Raw genomic sequence first — 10,503 nt, forward strand, 5'->3', positions numbered from 1 at the left:
CAACAGTCCCTTACATGAGCCAGCCCCGTGAGGGTCACCACTGTGCAAAGAAAGCAGCACAAGCTGGTCCCATGGTGTAACGGGCAGCACTCAGGACTCTGAATCCTGCAATCTGAGTTCAAATCTCAGTGGGACCTTATGTTGGCTTGTGGTAAAGCGCAGGAGCTCACAGTGCTCAACTTCCTTGTCTCCAGCTGTGCACGAGCCAATCTTTCCCCTCCTGCTGGGCGACTTGCCCACCAGAGCCAGGTCTTGGGTTGTTTGGCCATTTTGCTTGCAGCCACATGTTACCTCTTGTCCACATGGCACCTGAAGGAAGGAGGGCCAGGGCCAGGCTTGATAGTCAGGGCTAGGCAGGAGGGAGGCAGAGTCCCAGGCTGGAGCCCAACACACCTCTCCTCCTCTGGGCACCTAGAGCAAAGGCGGCTGGTGCTGACAGCTCCAAGGGAAGGTTTAAAAGCCACAGAGCAACTGAGGGTGGGGCTAAAGAAGGAGAGGACCATGCCTATGTGTGGCCAGCAGACGGCCACAAAGACACCCGGCCAGCTTGCTCCCTACCATGCCAACCCCTCACTGAAGACGTGCTTAATCCACTTGCTGATCAGGAGGAAAACCTGTCAAAATCTGTGTGCAAGGAGAGGCTGCACCTACAGAAACCAGGGCAGAATCAAACCCTGCTTGTGCCGGGGGCTGCACAGACACAGAGACAGTCCCTGCTCCAGCTGAGATCAGGCCCCGTTGGGCGAGGCGCTGCCCAGACACAGCGAGAGACAGGCCCTGCCCCAGAGAGTTTACAGGCTCCACACACAAAAAGTGGGAGGAGAAACAGACCCAGTGTCACACAGCAGCACTGAGAATAAAACCCAGGAGTCCTGGCTCCTCCTGCTCTAACCACTAGACCCCACTCTGCTCCCAGAGTTGGGGACAGAACCCAGGAGTCCTGGCTCCCCAAAAGGGCGGGAGTGGGGTCTAGTGGTTAGAGGAAAGGATGATGGATGTCAGGACTCCTAGGTTCCAGTCCCAGCGCTGGGGTTAGAGAGCAGTCTCATAGCTTAGCACAGGTGGGGCTGGGAGCCAGGACTCCTGGGTTCTTCCCATCCCCCCCAAACCATCTTGCACAGCAGGAGGGAGGCTGGGCAGGAAGCGGTGATGGGATGAAAACTATCAAGAAATGCAAATCCTCGAAGGAGCCTGTGCCAGAAACCGGGTGGTACAGAAACCACAGCCCCATCCCCACCTCTGATCCCCCCTTGGCTGGCACTGGATCGTGCCCCCTGTGCCCCCAATCGGCCCCCTGCAGGGAATAGCCATGGGGGGCAGGGCATAGCCATAGTGCTGGGCCCCCCATCCAATTGAAGTATTCAGTGTCACAGTGACTCCAGGTGTGTGCACAGAATGGGGATGGGGTGTGTGGATGTTGTTGCCGGCACAGAGGGCTGAGGACAGCAACAGTGGGGGTTCGTTGCCCGGTGTGCGCTGCACTAATTAACACACCAGGGTGGAGAAACAGACAAAAAGTTTATTTGAGCCCAAATAAGGTGCAAGGGAGACATAGCAATCTCAAATCCTGCACACCGATACAAACAGCTCTCTCTCTTTATACATGATTTCAGCTAAGCATTTCCATTCCCCCCCCACTCCTCATCCCCCTTTATCCCCCTTCTTGCCCCTCCCGTCTATTCCCATATACCAAATACACTTTGCAATAGCAATTACACTAAACAGGTTAAATCATACTTGGCAAAAACCACTTTAGCTCGTTAGTAACTCTTCTGTGAACAGTTATCTTGTTTTACTCCCTCTTTGAGCAAGCAGGCTCATTATAGCAGGCCTTGTTATTACCTTCTGGTGCAGGTGTTGTAACTGAGAACCATTGTTTGTTGCCGGCTTGTTAGGTCAATTAAAGTTCAAACATAAACATGGAATCACTTTGGTCAGACATGGAGTGACTTTAGTTCATTCAGGCCTACTACACTGTCGTTTTCCACCCTCCTGAGTTACCTAGAGTCATGCCTAGTGACACCAACAATGTCAAGAGTGGGGCTGGGATCAACACTTTGTCACTGGCAGATCATGTTGGTCCCAGGGTAATTTTGGGGGGTTCTGATTCCCCACTCAGCCGGGGGGCTCCCCTCTGGGCTGAGGAGCCCTGGGGTGGGGCGGGTGCAGGGGCTGAGTGTGTGTGTCAGGCTGGGGGAGCTGCCTGGGCAGAGGGGCTGGAACCAGGGGCGGCTCCAGGCACCAGCACACCCAGCACCTGGTTGGGGGGGCAAGCTGCAGGGGGCGCTCTGCTGGTCACCGCCAGGGCAGCAGGCACCCCAACCCCTCCCCCACTCTACCCCCCTCGCCCCACTCCCCTCCCAGAGCTGGGGGAGAACCCAGGAGTCCTGGCTCCCAGCCCTGCCCCTCCCCCATATTTCCATATGGCTCCATCCGACAGCCCCGCCCCCGAGTGGGGAGAGACGAGGCCAAGGGAGAAGCAGGCAGAGAGAGGGGGCGCTGCGGGGGGGGGGCCGGGCCGAGACCCCTGGACACACGAGTTCACGTCAGGAGCCGGAGGGGGGCAGGGCCGGGGCTCTCTGGGGGGCGGGGCAGGGATGAGGAGTTGCGTTGCGGGGGCAGGTGTCAGGTTGACCCAGGGACCCGCCCTCAGCTGGGTTGGAGAGGACGGAGGCGCCCCGGGGCAGGCTGGGAGTTGTAGTTCCTTGTCGGATTGTTGTACATGAGAGTGTGAGAAACTGACATGCAAGTTTCAAGGATGAAGCTAGTTCTTATCTGCTGGGAGACAATAACAGGATAATAAATTAAAGGGTTGGCCAGGATGTTAAATAGCCAATGAAGTTACAGCTGTGCCTGTTTGCACCTTATTAACCAATTAGCAATTGCTTGATTGCCTGCATTAATTGTATAAATGAAATATGCTGGAGAGAAATAAAATGACTCTGCTTTTAAATCATATTGGTGGTCGAGCTCTGTCCACGCACGCCTGCGCTGCAACAAATGGTGACCCCGACGTGATTCGTATCGAATGAAAGTGTCGGTGGCCTGACCCAGGCGGAGAAGCCCAGAGGCGAACGGCCAGGAGCCTGAGCCCAGAGGCAGGGAGTGCTTATCCGACGTGACTCGTATCGAGTGATGATAGTGTCGGGAGCCTGAGCCCAGAGGCGAACGGCCAGGAGCCTGAGCCCAGAGGCGGGCGGCTGGGAGCCGCAGGGGAGAGTGCCGGAGAAGCCCCCGGGCGTCCAACAGAGACGCGGTGAGCGGCTGGGAGCCGCAGGGGAGAGTGCCGGAGACGCCCCCGGGCGTCCAACAGAGACGCGGTGAGCGGCTGGGAGCCGCAGCGGGGAGTGCCGGAGAAGCCCGCGAGCGTCCGAAAAGAGAGACGCACCTGAGACCTGAGGAGAGCGGCTATAAGCCGCGGAGGAGAGGGGCGGCTATAAGTCGCGGAGATAAGCGGCGGCTACAAGCCGCGGAGGAGAAGGGCGGCTATAAGCCGCGGTGGATAAGGGCAGAGCAGCTAACGTGAGTACCGCTGTATCAGCTGAAGAAAAGATAACACAGAAGCCTTTGTTGTACATTATGAACCGACAAAGGGAAAAGATCTTCCCTGCTGCACTGATTCACTTATTAAGAAGAGAGGGGGAGTTGTGGAGGCTCCTCCTGACCGGCCTTCGGGCACAGGACGAGGAGATGCTCTGCTGGAAGCGAGCCCTGGACGGGAAGACGTTGGAGTGCACGGCGCAAGTAGAGGCTTGTGCCGGGGCCCCGGAGGTCGTTCGGACCTACAGAAGCCCGGAGAAGGCGTCCTACACTGGCTGGTTTGAGCCTGGGACAGTGCTGGGAAAATCATTATGCTTCTCCGGTATGAGCAGCGATAGCTGACACAGGATTTACAGATTAAAAGAAGCCAAGCAGGGAAGGAAAAGGAACAGCATGAGTTAACAAGGCAAGAAAGCTCATTCCTTTTTTTTGGCCCAGCCAAGGACATTGCTTGCAACTGAGACTTGGCGAATGGCCAAGAGAAAGGCGGGGGCTTGACTGTGCCCAGGCCGCTGGAATAGCTGTAAAACTCGGCCTGGCATTACCGGAATGTGTCAGATTTCTTTTCTTATGGGTAAAGAAACGCTACAAAAAGGACTGACTGCTTGGACCCATGATTTTTATTGCAAAAGACCCCTTTATATCAGGAGAATTTTTTTTACTGATGATTGGCCTATGTAATTTTTTAGTCCTATTGTGTTTTTGGACAGCATGAAAAAGGGACAAGGTGTCCCTCGGCAGCCCAACCAAAGTCCAGAAATTCCTGATTAAAAAGACATTGAGAACTGACCCTGGTGAAGAAACACAGAATTACACACTGGCAGGAAGAAATTTGGGACTCCTGCTGAGAAATGTGATATTAATTGAATTTTGGGGTTTATTCTACAGGCTGCGCCCTGTGTTTTGGATAAATTCTTTAGTATGTATAGCCCACCCTAATTGGATTGTAAATGATATGTTCTTTTTTTTATTGAGGCTGAGAAAGCATTGCCGTGGGAGCTGGTATGTTTGACGTTTTGAATGGCCAGCTGATGGCCATTCGGAGTGATTTTGAGCACCAGGATAGCCCACTGCCCTTACAAATATATTAGGAGTGCCATTTGATTTGGAATTGTAAAAATATATTTTGACACTGTTTGAGTAAAAGTGTAAATGTTTGCAGTGCCCCTCCCCAGCATGTAAACCGGTTGAGTTGGGGGGTGAGGGCTTTTACATATCGAACCCTGCCGGGTTCATGGGGAGGATGAATGTGGAATTAATTGCCCCAGCTTTTTAGAGTTTAATTGTTTGTTGTTTTTTAAGTTTGAGAAAACTCAGCCAACGGGTTTGTTGAGTATTCTCAAAGGGGGGAATTGTGGATTGTTTAGGCATAAATTTAGGTAATTTGGGAGAATGGCTTTGAATTTATGTGACCCTAAGAATTTTTATGTAAAGTGCCTTTGTTAGTCTGTTTAGACTTTTTGTTAATTTTGTGTTATGTGCTGATTATTGGCCGTTGTAGACTGCTTGATATTAGATGTGGCCTATATTATATAGACAGCGTATTTGGAGAGGAAATATGGATCGGGCCCAGGCAGGCACGCAATAGATAGAGAACTTGAAGGGAAAACAGGATCGGGCCCAAGCGGACAGGCAACAGATAAGGCTTGGAAAGCTGGCTGAAAAATTCTTGAGGGCGTAGCGAGACTAAAAGTTTAACTCTATGGTTGCCAGAGGAAATAAAGGTTGAATTTTGTAAAAATGCTTAGAGAAAAGTTTTTGGTGTTTTGAAATGTTTGTAAATAAATTTAGGCAAGAAATTAGTTTGCAATTGTTTAGCCATGAATATTTTGTTGCATTAGTTGAAGATTGTATATTGTGCTATGTAATTGTAATTGTCTTAGGCTAAGGGCATATAAGTGGTGATGTTTTTTTTTTTTTAGTGTTTAAAGTTAGAAGCTAATAGTAAGAAATTTTAAGCTGTGATTAGTTTTGGATTTTAGGAGTAAGCTAGGAAGCAATTGTATTAATGTAAATGATTTATTTGATGAAGTAATTTTTTTGTTTTGCCTGCTAGCTATATAGGGTTTTGGTATATTTTAAGTAATGATTAATTGCCCAGTAGGGGTAGTTTTGTTTTGTTTTTTAGATATTAAAGAAAATTGGTGTTAGCTGCATAGCATTTAATGTATAATGTAATTATTTATAGAGTTTAAATTTATGTTTTATGTTTGTTTGTGATATGTGTTTCTGGCCAGAAAGAACTGTGATTTTGTTAAAATGTTTATGTGGTTTATGTTGTGTTTTTCCTGCTAGGACCCCCCCCCCCCCCTCAGTGTCTGTTTGATCACCTGACACATGGGGGATGGATTGGTAATAGAAATTTGTCACGATTTGGTGTGCAATAGAGATTGGGGGAACCCTGCAGAATTTATACCATTTATGTGTTTGATTTTGTGTATTTATGTTTGTTTTGTTTGATGTTGTTGGTGTTGTATGTTATGAATTGCATGGTTATGGATAAGCCTTATATATTGAGGAAGTATTATTTGGCTTTTAGTTTTGTTTTGCTTAATTGGTTATTGTTAATTTTTTATGTGTTTTTGGAATAGAGGGGAGAATTTCCCTATGCTGCCTTGGTGGAAAATTACAGCAGCGTGGTCACAAGAACAGAGGGATGAGATAATGTTGTTATGAGAAAGTAGGGAACTGCCAGAGCGAGGCAAAGGCCAGGTGGCCTAATTGGATCAGATACGGTGCATGGGAAATGGGAAGACAGTAAGCCAGGTGGATTCCGGCGAAGTGGGTCCGGCCTTGGCTGATTTTGGCGCAGAGTGCCATAAATACTACGGCCTTTTGCCTGCCCCATGTTGCTACAGTGAAAGCCCTTATTGGAAATCTGCTTTGTGGGTGTTTGCACATTGGCAGAACCCTCCTGGCCCCTTGGGCCACTTGCATTACCTGGAGGGGGGATGTGATAGGTGAGAGCAGGGTACTGCGGAAGATATTGTTACGGTTTAGTTAGACAGCTGGTGTTTTTATTTGCCTTTTGCTTTGGCTTGTGTGTATGTAGTATTGATATTGTGAGTTGGGATTGTTTTGCTGTGCCTTCCTTTTTTTTATTATGAGAATAGGGGGGAAGTGTCGGATTGTTGTACATGAGAGTGTGAGAAACTGACATGCAAGTTTCAAGGATGAAGCTAGTTCTTATCTGCTGGGAGACAATAACAGGATAATAAATTAAAGGGTTGGCCAGGATGTTAAATAGCCAATGAAGTTACAGCTGTGCCTGTTTGCACCTTATTAACCAATTAGCAATTGCTTGATTGCCTGCATTAATTGTATAAATGAAATATGCTGGAGAGAAATAAAATGACTCTGCTTTTAAATCATATTGGTGGTCGAGCTCTGTCCACGCACGCCTGCGCTGCAACAGTTCCTGGCTCATTTCAGAGCGGAAGTGACAAGGCCCCCTCCCGGTGCACTCTGGGAAGCGTAGTTCTCTCTCTCCCTCACACACGCGGCCTCTATTGGAGGAGGGGCCGTAACTCGTCCCTTCGCCGCGCCCCTCCCCGCTCCCTGATTGGCGGAGAGAGCGCGAGACAGAGACTCGGCGCGTGGGGGGAGGCCCCGGTTCCCTCGCCCCGAGGCTTCGCTGCCCCCCGCCTCCCGGGCGTGCGCTGCGGCCGTTGGGATTTGAATCCCGCTGGCGGCCAGGGGGGCAGAGCTGCCTGGGAGCAGCCCCACAAGCGGCAGCCTGGGGCTACGGGGCCTTCAACCCCCCCCAACCTGCCCCTGCAGTGTCCCCCCCCCGCTGTGACCCTCCCGCCAGCCCCACGCCCAGTGTCCCCTCCTTTCCCTTCGCCCCCCCCGCCCTCCTCCTCCCTCCCGTCCTCAGCGCCCCACCCCCCTGCTCCTCTTCCCCCCCATCCCCATCCTCAGCACTCCTCCCCTCCTCCCCCTCTGTAGGGCCCCGACAGCCCCTTCAAGCTCCCTCAACCTGCCCCCCCTGTGTCTCCCCTTCTGTTGTGACCCTCTCGCCAGCCCCACCCCCATCTGTGAGGATCCCTCAGCCCCCAGTGTCCCCTTCCCCCATCCTGTACACTCTGCCTGCCTTTCCTTTCGCCCTCCTCCTCCTCCCCATCCTCAGCGCCCCGACGCCAACGACCTCCTCCTCTCGCCCCATCCCCGATGACCTCCTCCTCCTCCCCCCTGTCCTCAGCGCCCCATCCCCCCTTCCTCCTGCCCCTCCCCGTCCTCAGCGCCCTGCCCCTAATTGATTCCAGCCCATTTCTCCATGGCTGGGCCCCACTTTCCCATCCCCCCCACTCCCCCAGTCCATCCCCAGGGTGTGAGGTTCCTCAGCTCCAATCTCTGCTACCCCCCAACCTGCCGGGTTCCCCTTTTCAGCCACTGTGGGGTCCTCCAACCCGCCCCCACCCATCCACTCTGGGCTCTCTAAATCCCACATTCCCACAATGCACCTTGGTATCCCCACCCTCCTCTATCCCTAATCCCCCTAGTCCCTTCCCTGGGGTCCTCCTGGGCACCCCAACCCACAGTCCGACCCCCACATACATCCCAGTCTCTCATTCACACGCTGAGCTACTCCTTCAGGGACCCCCACAGCCCACCAAACTCCTCCATTCATGAGCCCCCTGGACCTGTGGCCGGGAAGTGGGGGAAGCTCCCACTTTGGCTGGGCTGGGTGTGGGTGTTAATCTTTTCCTGGTTTGTGTGTGCTGAGCTCACAAAGGCTTTTTGCTCCCTCGGGGTGGGGGGTGGTTTTGGCCGAAGGTGACGTGGTTTGGTAGCCCTGTGGATGCTGTGTGGTGTCTGGAATGGGGCGTGTGTGTTCCCATCATGCCCCTTCCCCGCTGCGGAGCTGCAGCCTCCAGGTCCCGTGGGGGGGCTGGGCGGGGGGGGGGAAGTGTCGGTGCAGCCCGGACATGGCCGGGGGGGGGAGCCGGTGACCCCCCCCCGAGGAGCGGGGAGAGAAGGGGGGAGCTGAGATCCCCTTGGATTTACCGCTGGCCCCCCCGTGGGGACCCCCCGCCCCCCGTCCTGCCCCCTTTCTCCCTAGAGAGCCACGAGCAGCCCCCAGGGTGACCCCCCCTCCCCCAACCCCTGAGAAGTTCCCTGTCTCCCCCCCCCCGATTGTGCCCCATTTTCTCTCCCCTTCGCCAATGGCCAGTTCAGAGCTCGGGTTTGGGGGGTTTCCCCCATTTCCCCTGCAGGGATTTGTCCTTGTGCGGGTGGGAAATGGTTCCCCCGAGTGATTCCTGAGCTGGGCAGAGGGTGAATGGGCAGAGGCTGGGGGGGCCCTGAGACAGGGACACCTCTGGGCTGGGGGGGGCCTCTCTCTGCTGGCAACGGGGCCTGGGAAGGGCCAGGAAGGGGGGGGAGGAACAAGCGTCCCCCATGGAGACGGCCCAGCCCCAGGTTTCCCCTCCCAGCTACTTCCCCTCCCCCACCCTGCCCAACCCAGCAGCCCCCCCCCCTGCCTCCTCCATCACTGGCTAGTCACATTCCCAGACCCCACTGCCAGCCCCTCCCCACAGCCAATGACCTTCTGGCTCCAGCCCCCTCCTTTCCCCTGTGAAAGCCACATCACCCAGGGCTCCCTGCCGGCCATGGGAATGTGAGGCAAGAGGACTCTATCCCATTCTGTTGTTGAATCAATATCGCTGTATAATCGCCTCAAATTTCCCCTCTTTTCTCTTAAATGGTTGAATGGTGACATAAAATCTCCCCAGATGTTGGTGCTTCTCTCTTATGTTCGCAAATATTTAGTTTGTGCCCCATTTTCTCCTCAGTTCTGAAATACTGATATCAAATTCTCAAAAATCTTCCCGTTTTTCTCTCCAGGTGTGTGACTGAGATCAGGGCTCCTATTGTACTGAGCGTGGCCCTGTTCTGCCAGGCGCTGCAGAGACCCCAGGTGAGATCAGACCCCACTGTTGTGCTAGGTAAAACTGAGACCTGGACCGAGATCACGGCCCCCCTTGTGCCAGGCAGTGCACGACTGTGGCCCAAACTGCTGCCTCCATTGTGCTGGGCACTTCAGAGACCTCAACTGAGATCTGTGTCCCCGTTGGGTCTGGCATTGCAATGACCCCGACCCAGATCACGCCCCACCACTGTAGTGTGCACTGCACAGACCCTGACAGAGTTCCTGGCCCCACATTTTGCCAGGCGCTGCAGGGGCCCTAAACAAAATCCGGGATCCTGTAATGCCGGAAGTTGCAGAGCCCCCGGCTGAGGTCAGGCCCCTGTTCTGCAGGGCTCTGCACAGACACTGACCAAGGTCAGGGTCCCCATTGTGACAGGTGCTGCACAGACACCCAGGGTATCTCTACCTTGCCGTTAAACCCCGCCCCCTCCCCCAGCTGGCCCATGGCAGCTGCCTCAGGCTCACAGGGCTCAGGCGAAGGGGCTGGTTAATTGCAGTGTAGATGTCTGGGTTGGGCTGGAGCCAGGCTGTAGGACCCTGCGAGGTGGGAGGGTGCCAGACCTTGGGCTGCAGCCCCAGCCGGAACATGGACACCACCATTAAACAGCCCCACAGCCTGAGCCGTGTGCACCCAAGTCAGCGGGCACGGGCCAGCCGCCAGTGTCTGACTGCAGTGTAGACGTGCCCACAGGGACAGAGAGGCCTTGCCACAAAAAGCTCAGAGGCTAAATAGGCCAATGGTGGGAGGCGACCCCCCATTTTACAAATGGGGAAACTGATGCTCCAAGAGCTGAAGTAATTTGCTCATGTTTCCATGGAGAATTTGGGGCAAAACTGGGAACTGAACCCAGATTGTTAGAATTCTTGCCTCTTCCCGTTAACCCTAAGCCCAGCGTGTGTGTGTACAGCTTGTTTTGGGCTGTGTCTGCCTTGCATTGGCTTCCAAGGGAGGTTGTGGCATTTCCTTCATGGAGGTTTCTAAGACCAGGTTAGAGATACACCAGTCTGGGAATGTCTAGGGATACTTGGTT

At 53.7% G+C, this 10,503-nt stretch overlaps 1 non-coding gene across 1 annotated transcript; it reads left to right on the forward strand.

Moving 5' to 3' along the window:
• Positions 1–65: 65 nt before the first annotated feature.
• TRNAQ-CUG lies at positions 66–137 on the forward strand. Its single transcript has one exon. It is a non-coding gene; the product is annotated as a tRNA-Gln (tRNA).
• Positions 138–10,503: the final 10,366 nt, after the last annotated feature.

The sequence above is a fragment of the Mauremys mutica genome, unplaced genomic scaffold (genome assembly GCF_020497125.1).
Source record: "Mauremys mutica isolate MM-2020 ecotype Southern unplaced genomic scaffold, ASM2049712v1 000763F_np12_subseq_1:109279_obj, whole genome shotgun sequence".
Classification (NCBI taxonomy): Eukaryota; Metazoa; Chordata; order Testudines; family Geoemydidae; genus Mauremys; species Mauremys mutica.